General features: G+C 36.7%; 1 long non-coding RNA gene across 1 annotated transcript; it reads right to left on the bottom strand.

Moving 5' to 3' along the window:
* Positions 1–4,624: 4,624 nt before the first annotated feature.
* On the bottom strand, positions 4,625–6,155 carry LOC110695785. The gene is made up of 2 exons (XR_002506208.1): positions 5,143–6,155; positions 4,625–4,848 (listed from the first exon to the last, which is right to left on the bottom strand). It is a non-coding gene; the product is annotated as an uncharacterized LOC110695785 (long non-coding RNA).
* Positions 6,156–10,354: the final 4,199 nt, after the last annotated feature.

The following is a 10,354-nucleotide window of genomic DNA, read 5'->3' as shown; positions in this document are numbered from 1 at the left end:
ATCTTGCTCTACAGTGCTGACTCTAGTGGTGAGTGTCTGCATCATGTCAGACAATCTTTCGATTGTCCTGTTGAGGTTCTCAATGTCTTCCTTAGTGGCCATTGGTTGAAAGTAGACCGGAGACGGATCTTGTGGAGATGATTGAGGTGGTTTCCTTGTACGCCTCTTTGGTATAAGAGGTTGTTGAGGTATGGACTCGAACCATAACAATCTACCCTTGCTTCTTGCCCAAGCGTTGTGCCACCGAAAAAACACATATTTAATGACCAAACTTAACCTTAACCTATCCGGATTAAAAAAAAAGAATTTTTTTTTTTTTTAAATTTATAATTTTGAAACTCTACTTATTTTTTTTTAAAAAAAAAAAGAACATGGGAGGATACCATCCGACTTACTCCGAAAAAAAACGACACAAAAACGAGACTTCCCTAAAATACGGTCAAAAAAGGTGCACGACTAAAAAAAAGTGTGAACACGATATGTGAGTGACTAAGTGAGGTTATAGACGCGTGTTTTGACCGTATAGCTAGACACGACACAAAACTAGACACAGCATTCGCACAAAAATCGAGAAAAAGACTGACAGGACACTTTCCTGGGCACCGTGTCACGGTGCAGACTGTCGTGACACGGTGCAGTCTACCGTCAGACGGTAGACTTTCCCGTGTCACAGCATTGTTCACCGTGACACGGCAGAACATGCCGTGACACGGTGTGCAGTTCCAGGTCAGTTTTGTGATTTTTTCATATTTTAATCGATTTTAAGTCCGTACTAATTACTATGTGAGAATAAAAACCCTCGGTCATGGGTTAAACAAAAAGAGCAAACACATGAGGGTTAGCACCAAACAGTCACATAGCATTTAGGCACGATGATGTAAAAAAAAAGTTCGCAACATAGAGTCGAGATTTATGTTCAACTATTGGTCAAGCTTTGGGTGTCAAAAGGGTACCATGGTTTAGAGTTTGGACGCGTTAGCAAGGCAGCCTCCCTTGAGGGTGTATGCCAACGGGCGGCTCCGCGAGTTCGTGATGAAATCGAACTCGACTCCATGGGTTGGGTGGATTTAATAACTCGGATGAACCCTTATTTCCATGAGCGTTTTTGGGTCGATAGAGTTTAAATTCCCCGGGGGTAAGACGCATGTAGAACGCATACGGTTTTTCAGAAAAATCGAAGGAAGTCGACTGTGAGAAAAGAAAATAAGCCACCGGACTGATTTTAGGTCTGCCGTGACACGGCAGAAATTCCCGTGTCACGGTATAATGCACCGTCAGACGGTACACTGTACCGTGACACGGCAGACTCTGCCGTGACACGACAGTCAGAAAATCTGCTGGTGCCCAGTTTGCTTTTTCGCGCAACCAAGTTATCCAATTTTTTCCTACGGGACAGACCTGAATGCGACGTTAAAACGTCTATGCAGATGCAAAAATGCCAAATTAATCACAGGAATATTTTTTCAAGAATCTTTCAAGTCTCATCCACTCATCTTAATTAAATACCGATCACTCAAATCGATAAATAATAAAGAATCCTCCCCAGTGGAGTCGTCAAATTGTAGGCGTCGTTTGAAGTGTGCCTACGTTAAAAGCATGTTGTGAATATGCTTGGCACTCATAGGAAGTGGGAATTGACATATTATGATTAGGGACAAGGAAAGTAGGGAGCCGCCAACAAGTTTTTAAGGAACTTGTAAACCGTTCACGGATCATTTAAGGCAACCACGAATAAAGGGACAACGATAGGCAACAACGATTGACCCGTGAAGGTTACACCCCATTCATAATCCATGAGACTACTAACTCCATATGGTTCGACACCACGAAAGGAGGATCGGGGATGAAGCTACGAAGTGAGTCATGGAGTCACATTCGCCCGTATTGGCCTTTACTCGATTCTTATAGTGAAAAGTGATTCTTGCGATCTCAAAGGCATACAAACAAAATATTCAATTTGCTCCAAACTATTATTTAGCTAAATTGGTTTAAAATTAATGCAACACATAATTCTAAAATATTAGTGATCACTTGATTAAATAACAAGATTAAAAAGGAACCTAAACCGGTTGTCCAAATTATCTTATTAGGCGTGATTTTCAATTACATATTCCCTTTAAACATGCAATATGGTGATCATAAAAATAATAAAATAACATTAATATTAAAACCAAATTAATCACAATTCCAACAACATAAAATCGTTAGAAAAATAATAAAAATAAAAGGAGCATGATCCTTACTTTGATTATGTTTGTTTGCAACTACAAAATAATAAACGAATTAATAACTTCAAGGAAATAATAAAATAATAACTAAATTAAATTAAATAAAATAAGGTTGATTTTGGGGCCAAACCCTCAAACGATTCTACCTTTCACGCCTTGGCTTAAAGACAGAACCTCGAGTAAAATATGGACTCCTTTGAGTGCTTGAAGAAGGAATTTTGAAGTGAAAAGGGTAGGCTAGTGTTTAGGTTAATAGCATAGAAGAGAGAAAATAAGAATCATAAAATTTTGGTTACCCCGTACATCAGAAATGAGGGGGTATTTATAGCGAAAATGTGCTGAAGGAGCACACGGAACCCTAAAATGATAAAAACCCTAAAAATGTATCCCGTGACACGGTCAGACTGTACCGTAACACGGTCAGACTGTACCGTGACACGGTCAGACTGTACCGTCAGACGGTAAACTTCCCTGTGACACGGTACAATTTTGGAGTGACGCGGAAAATTTTCAGAAAACGGAATAAAAAACGCGTTAAGGGTTTACGCGGAAAGGACACGGAACCTCCCGTGTCACGGCAGACCTCCCGTGTCACGGGAGACCTCCCGTGTCACGGGAAGTCCCACCCTCAGACAGAAAGGGTTCCCGTGACACGGTCAGACTGTACCGTGACACGGTCACTTCCAGTCCATTTTTCCGTCTAAATTCATTTTTAACCCTAATTTCTTTCGGCTTTTTAAGTGTCGATTGATAATTTCGGGCTTTTTTCTGACTTTTATTTCTCGGGCTAAAATAAGAAAATAATAAAAAATAAATAAAATGTTTGGGCCAAAAATAAATAATAAAATAATAAAATAAAAAGGTTTGAACTTAAAATTAATTAATAAGCTTGGGCTAAAATTAAAACTATGCTTTTACCAAACATCAAGACTAATCCATGGACCTTTCAAAGGTATGAATTTAATAAAATACGATTTTTTAAGCACTCTCGGGATTAAATACTAAACCCGACCAATAGAGGCGGTGAAAGGTTATTTATCATCGGGTTTGGTTTTGGGAAGACATTTTTAGGTGTCTACAGACCCATATCATGGACAAACCAAACTGGATTGACTGTTTTCTTAAAATAAGTTTTCAAAAACAAAGAGAAGAGAAAAGAAATTAAAACTATCCGCAACACTAAACTTTCCACACTTTCACTTCATTCGATTATGATTCGACGTGAAAGGTACTCATCACTGGGTTTGGTTTTGGGGAGACACGAATGGGTGTCTATAGAAGCCCCCACTTTGACTGAGTTTGGAGAAACGCAAGTTTCAAAAACAAAAGTCAAAATATCGATAGGGACGGAGAATGATTCAAAACATTCTGCGATTCTAAACCACTCTTGTAACGCCGATACCTGCAAACTAGCGTTAGTCAAACAGATAAAAGAGTTAAGAAACGTGTATCTTGCACCGTCAAGCACACGTCTCTGAAAGTAACCGATTTGCTGTTGTATCCTTGTTTTGATGACCTCCTGCCAAGAGAATGCCATCCCGCTTGAAAACCGCTACGCTTGTAACTGCTTCCAATATAGAAGATGGCTTTACTTGAAACGATCCTCTTCCGCTTTGATAATATTCCACGTCCAAGGGAACACTATCGAAGATAACTTCGCTTGAAATCATCCCCTTCCGCTATGATAACATTCCACGTCTAAGGGAACACGATCAAAGACAACTTCGCCTGAAATTATCTTCAGTTGTTTGTGACAACTCTCCACAATCTAGGGAACGCTACCTTGCTGTTTCGATGTTCACTCGTCTCTGAACAATGGAGCTTCTTTTGGATATGTTCACGCGCCTCTGAACAAAGAGCTTCTCTTGGATATGAATTTCTGAATGATGTGTCCATGCGTCTCTGAACAAAGAGCTTCTTTTTTAGGATTGTTCACTCATCTCTGAACAAATGAGCTTGACAATAGGATGTCCACGCGTCTATGAGTAAAAGGGCTTGAAAATACACTACTACAAAAAATGGCAAAGAGACCCGTTAATATATGCCTGAGAAACCACCTCACAACGAGTCTCTATCTCAGGGGTCTGTTTGATAAAGAGACCCGTTCGTTAGAGGGGCCTGTTTTTAAGGACAAAGAGACCCGTGGTAAGTGAAAGCAGGTCTGTTATATATGTTTTGAAATAAATATTTTAGAAGAAAAACAGACCTGTTATTTGAGGTAGGGGTCTGTTTGGTGGGCATTTAACAGACCTACTATGTTAGATAACAGCTCTCTTTATTCTCCAACTTTTTTAAAAAAAAATAAAAATTTTGCTTTTTATTTGGTGTGGGCGGGTTTGCATTTGAATTTTGAAAATTTTGTTTATTTGCAATATAAAAACTTGCGGATAAATCAATGAAGTAAACTGTAATTTTCAGTTTATGACCACAGAAATAACAATGGATTAAAATAAAATTGATGTGATACAAAAAAATATCCAACATAATATGCAACAAAAAAAATGAATTTACAGAAATTTACAATTATAATTACATTAATAAAGACTTGAATACTCCATTTTCCAACTCCATTTTCCATCTCCTTTTGATTGAGCATTTCTAGTGACGAAATCACGCAAATCTGACAAAAAAAATAAGACAAATTGCTCTTAATGAAAATATATGAAAGCTACAGTAGTACTCGCATAATTTTATTAGTTATCCGACAGAAAAATAAAAAAGGTAATTAATTATGTGACATTTAGCCATTAAGATAACGTACCGTACAACCAAAACTCTATTAAACTTATAAAAAATATAATTACCCAGATGAGCATAATAAGACAATGTAGAAGAACACAATGTTTAACCCACAAATCAGACATACCCAGAAACTATTTTCCAAAGCTTTCAGCCCAAAACAGATTAGAGTTACCTTCGAAAGCCAAAACAATGTCGTCCTCAACAATCTCAGGAAGAACCCACTTTTCCTTCGACCAAACACCAGACCCATAAGGCCAATTCGTCTTCCCAACTCGCGAATTGAAAAGGGATTTCAAGTAACGTCCAACAATCCGCCGGAGCGAGAGTGGGAAACGATCTCATCGAGGGAGTAGGACTCGGTGGAGTCAAGTGGCGCGTTGAAAAAAAAATTAATAATGAAAATAATCTGAAAAATAGAGTACCAAAAAATAGATGGAGGATGAAAATAATCTGAAAAATAATCAACTAATTAACAACATACTACATAGAAACCAATTACTAGTGATAACTGAAGAAAAAAAGCAAATGAAATTAGAGTTAGATGAGTAAAAAATAAAATAAAATAAAATAAAGGTAGTATAAATCTTACCCAACAGCTATTCGATATACGGTGAATGACATTAAGCAAAAATTCATAGAATTTAAGATTATGAGAGTAATCAGGCACTCTAAAGACTAGCAAATTCATAAACAAATCAGATCTAAAAAATCAATCATTTTCATCCAATAATAACTCACTTTTACCAAATCAAATACTGAAATTCAGTAATATTGAAATTCAGTAATATTCCACCCACATAAATCACAACTTGTATATATATGGCGAAATTAACATTGGTATTTCATCAAAAGATTCTTTGATTCACAACAAAAATTCAGAAATTAAGAACGAAAATCATAACAAAACTCAAAGTATTCCTTGAGAAATAAATTAAAATTGACAAACTCTGATTTTCTATGAGAAAGTGACGGTGAGAAGGACACCTCACACCACCACACCACCAGCGAGAAGCCGCGGAACGCCGGACCAAAAGGAGGAATGAGAAACCGAGAAAGGGAAGGACCCAGAAGAGAGAGAAATAAAGCGGATCTAGGATTGTAATGGAGAACCCATTGTTGTAGATAGAGAGAGCTTTTATCACTTTCAGAAAAGGGAAGCGGCGTGAAGAGGATGAATTGTGATGAAAATTGAAATGGGGAATATAAAGATTAAAGAGAAAGAATAGGGTTTTGTTATCAATCCTTTAAGTGGTGGGCCCTTACACATATAAGAGACCTGTTAAGTCAATTACGGGTCTCTTATTTTTTTTTCCCTCCATCTTTTGGTGGGCCCTTTGATACATAAGAGACCCGTTATCTCTAATATTAGATCTATTATATTAAAGAGAGTCGTTGAATTAATCAACGGGTCTTTTATTATAGGTTCCTTTGACCATTTTTGTAATAGTGATAGGAGACCTTTGATGATATGTCCACGCGTCTCTGAACAAAAGAGCTTGATAATAGGATGTCCACGCGTCTCTGAGCAAAAGATCTTGAAAGAAATGTCCACGCGTCTCTGAACAATAGAGCTTCGAAGGATTGTCCACGCGTCTCTGAACAAAAAAAGCTTGAATAATATGTCCACGCGTCTCTGAACAATAGAGGTTGAAAAAATATGTCCACGCGTCTTTGAACAAAAGAGCTTCGAATGTATGTCCACGCGTCTCTGAACAATGGAGCTTGAATAATATGTCCACGCGTCTCTGAATAATAGAGCTTGAATTATATGTTCACGCGTCTATGAACAATAGAGCTTGAATAACATGTCCACGCGTCTCTGAACAATAGAGCTTGAATGTTTGTTGCGATAATATTCCGAAGAAAAATTTCCAAAGGCCAACGCTTGCCGATCTCTAAAACTCGCTTGAATTTTTCTTCCGCTATGCCAGTACGTCGGCGGTTTGCTGCTCATGAACCATTATGTACGTGATAAGCCAACGCTTAGGCGCTTTAAGCTAAGTGAGACGATCTTTCATCAGATTGATCACTTATTGTGACTGTAATCAAACCGACTACTTAATCATGTCAAATTGCTTATAGGGGCTAACTGGCGTACCAAGGAACCCAAAATTGTTGTATAAGGTCGAAATCACCTTTCTGAGAGGCTTCGAGCTCTGTCGCTGCTGAAATAACTATGGCGCCAAGAATTGACTCTGTCGCCAGACACTGGGATCTAGCACCAGGCGCTAAAAGCTATTTCCAGACGCTAGATGTTTTCGTCTGGCGCTCGGGTAGGGTCTTTCCTATTCTGCTGCACCTGTATTTATTTTTTACTATAGAACTTTGCTAATCTCTTTAATCATCTTAGGGTTGACCTAAGGTTTAGCATTGCTTGACTCATTGACTTGACACAACTCAAAGCATAAACTTGACTCACTGTGATTGACTCGAGGTTGACTCGACTCAAAGTGTTTGACACATGTGTTAGACTCAAATCAAGGTGATATGACACGACATGACTCAATGTGTACATGACTCGTGTGTGCATTGTAATGTGATCGTGCGACTCGGAAATGCAAAAAAGCAAAAAATTTCCGTCATTTTTGTGGAGGGTACCGACTTTCTCCCGAAAAAGAAAGACGCAAAAAAGAAAGAAGCAAAGTGTTTGAAGGTGCATGTTGAATGAGCTTAGCCAAATGTTGTTTGATACTATCTCTCAAGGTGCAAGGATTAATTCATCCTAGGCTATCTCAACTGTTGACTCCATGATGAAAGTATTTGGGTAACTTAGGCACGGAGGCTAAGCACTTCGTACTTCGTGATGCAATGACAATTATGATTTATGAGTGATTTTGATATGACAAGGCATGCTTCAACGTTGTGTTAAGATTTCATGACAAAGGGTTCCTAAGGGAAGTATATTTGGTCATGTATGTGTGATGTGTGTGATAGTGACACTAAAGTCAGGCCGCAAGGGCTAAGTGTGTGGAAAAATATATTGAAAAGAGTCAAATGGTGGTGACTCTTAGGCTAGGTAAGCTAATGATGTAGGGATCAAGCCCCCAAGTCTAGCTCTAAGTAAATAGGGATGAGCATAGGAGATCCCTAAATATGATCATGGTGTGTGAATGTGAATATGAATGCATGTTTATTACGGCTGCACCTCGATGTGAGGTTGCCTACGTATCCGTTAGGAATCAGGCCGAACGTAGCTCTAGCCAAACCTCGCACAAGTATGTGTATACCTCAAAAAGGGATTTTTAAGGGTTGTAACGTGGTTAGGCTAAAGGTTGAAGAAGAAAGAGATAAAAGGCTCAAGACCCTAGATAAGCCCCCAAGGGGTGCAACTTTGCTATTGAATATTTGTATTTTCATGCTTGAGGTTTTCTACTCTTTTTTAGCTCTTTCTTTTGCTTTAGCATTTATTTCATTTTTATAAGTGTGGGCAATCCCGATCATGCGGTTTATCATTCACTTGTCATTCATTTTTCTCAGGCACGGTACCGAGCACTCGATAAGAGACGCAGTCTGACACATGTTCTTATCAAATACATTTTCATGTCAAATACATTGGAACACTTACCCTTTTGTACACTTTTATTTATTTTTTTTTTGTTTTTTCTTTTTTTGCTATTGCTTTCTATTTATTTTGATATTTTGAAATCACTTAAGCTTTTTAGAATTGCATAAGTTGCACACTGTCCCATCCCAAAGTTAGGTAGATGTAGGTTGAAAAATGAAAGGTTTATCATTAGACGAGGCTTAAAGTGGTTTATGAAAAAAGGATTGTAAATTAGAAAGGTGAAAGGCAATATGGTGTGGCTACAAGGGGTGCCTCAAATCATTGGTATACCTTGTGTTTAGTTCGACATGGATTTCTCTCTTTATTTTTCTCTCTTTATTTTTCTTTCTTTTTTTTTTAATGCAATGTAATGAAATGATCATATGTAAGAGAATAAATGCTCATTTTATTAAAAATGGAAAAAGAAAGAATCTACAAAATTAATCTAAGAGAGAAGAAAGGTGTCTATTCTAGACTTATTGGGGAAAGGATAAATAAAGAAAAAGAAAAAGAAAAAAAAAAGATGTCATGAAATCTTGTCGTTTGAAGCTCGTCTCATGTCTTGTATTGTTTGCTCCGACATCATGCAGTCTTCTCGCTAGCCAGAGGCAATGGGATCTTATTTTGGATTCCATCTCGAAGATCGATTTTCTGGCGTTGGATCCTCGGTAGGGCCAATAGGTTTGATTAATCCTCGATCGTAAAGACGGTCGAAAGCAGCATCGTAGGTCATTCCAATAGGTGTGAACTCTCGCCTGGGTTTCCTTTTAGATCCTTGATTGTCCATGGCTAAGACACTTGTAATCCCCCGTATTTTTAAATATTTTATAAATGAAAATTTATTTTATTTATAATATTTATTTGTTATTTTTCATAATTTAATTTCAAAAGTTTCAAATTATTAATCTGGGTCGAAAATTATTTGAACAAATTATTTTATGTACCTTTATTCTACAATTTATGTCCAATCACACAAGCCTAACCCATTTGTTTACTTAATCGACCCATTATTTTTATGAGGCCCAATCTTTCTTTTTACCCTACAATAATTCTCTCCTATAAATACCCCATGAATCTCCAAAAATTTCTCACACAAAAAGGTTAGTCTTATTTTCATCCTCCTTTGTTTCATTATTTTGCTTAATGTTAATTTAATTGTTTTGGGTTTTGATTTTAGTATAAAGATTATATTTTTAGTATCAAATTATATTTTAATGGTATAAAGATTATAAATTTCAGATTATATTTATGTTATAAATTTCATATTTTATGAATTATAAACCTAGAGTTTCAATTTATTGAAAATCATGATTTTAGGGTTTTTATGAACAATTGATTTAGGGATTTTGTAGTAATGATGTTTTAAAATTTTGGTGATTATAACTAATGATTAGTTTAACTTAATTCCAGATTATTTTGAACATTTAAATTCGTGTTTTAATTTTTAGATTTTCGTTCGTTAATATTAATCCCATTTTAATCCCGATCAGATTCTGAACTCATCCGATTTTGATGAAAAAGTAGTGTTTTCCATGTGGAAACAACGTTTTAAGAAAGAATCACTACCTTTGGTAGTGTGTACCACCCTCTCGTGGCCAAATTCAGCCTCTAAATATGATTGTCGGGCAGTTTTTGATTTTAACGAAGTTTTTTATACTTAAAATATTATCCTTGAGTTTGATTAATAAAATTAATTATGTTTAAAGTTAATTAAGCATAAATATATGTTTTATTGAAGTTTTAAGTGTTGGAAATAGTTTCTAAGTAATACTTTTGATGTTTTATAAAGAGGGTTTAATCACCCATTAAAAAGGGAGATTTTTAGGGGTTTTTATATAAT

The sequence above is a fragment of the Chenopodium quinoa genome, unplaced genomic scaffold (genome assembly GCF_001683475.1).
Source record: "Chenopodium quinoa cultivar QQ74 unplaced genomic scaffold, ASM168347v1, whole genome shotgun sequence".
Classification (NCBI taxonomy): Eukaryota; Viridiplantae; Streptophyta; class Magnoliopsida; order Caryophyllales; family Amaranthaceae; genus Chenopodium; species Chenopodium quinoa.
This window is presented reverse-complemented; position numbering and strand designations above follow the sequence as displayed.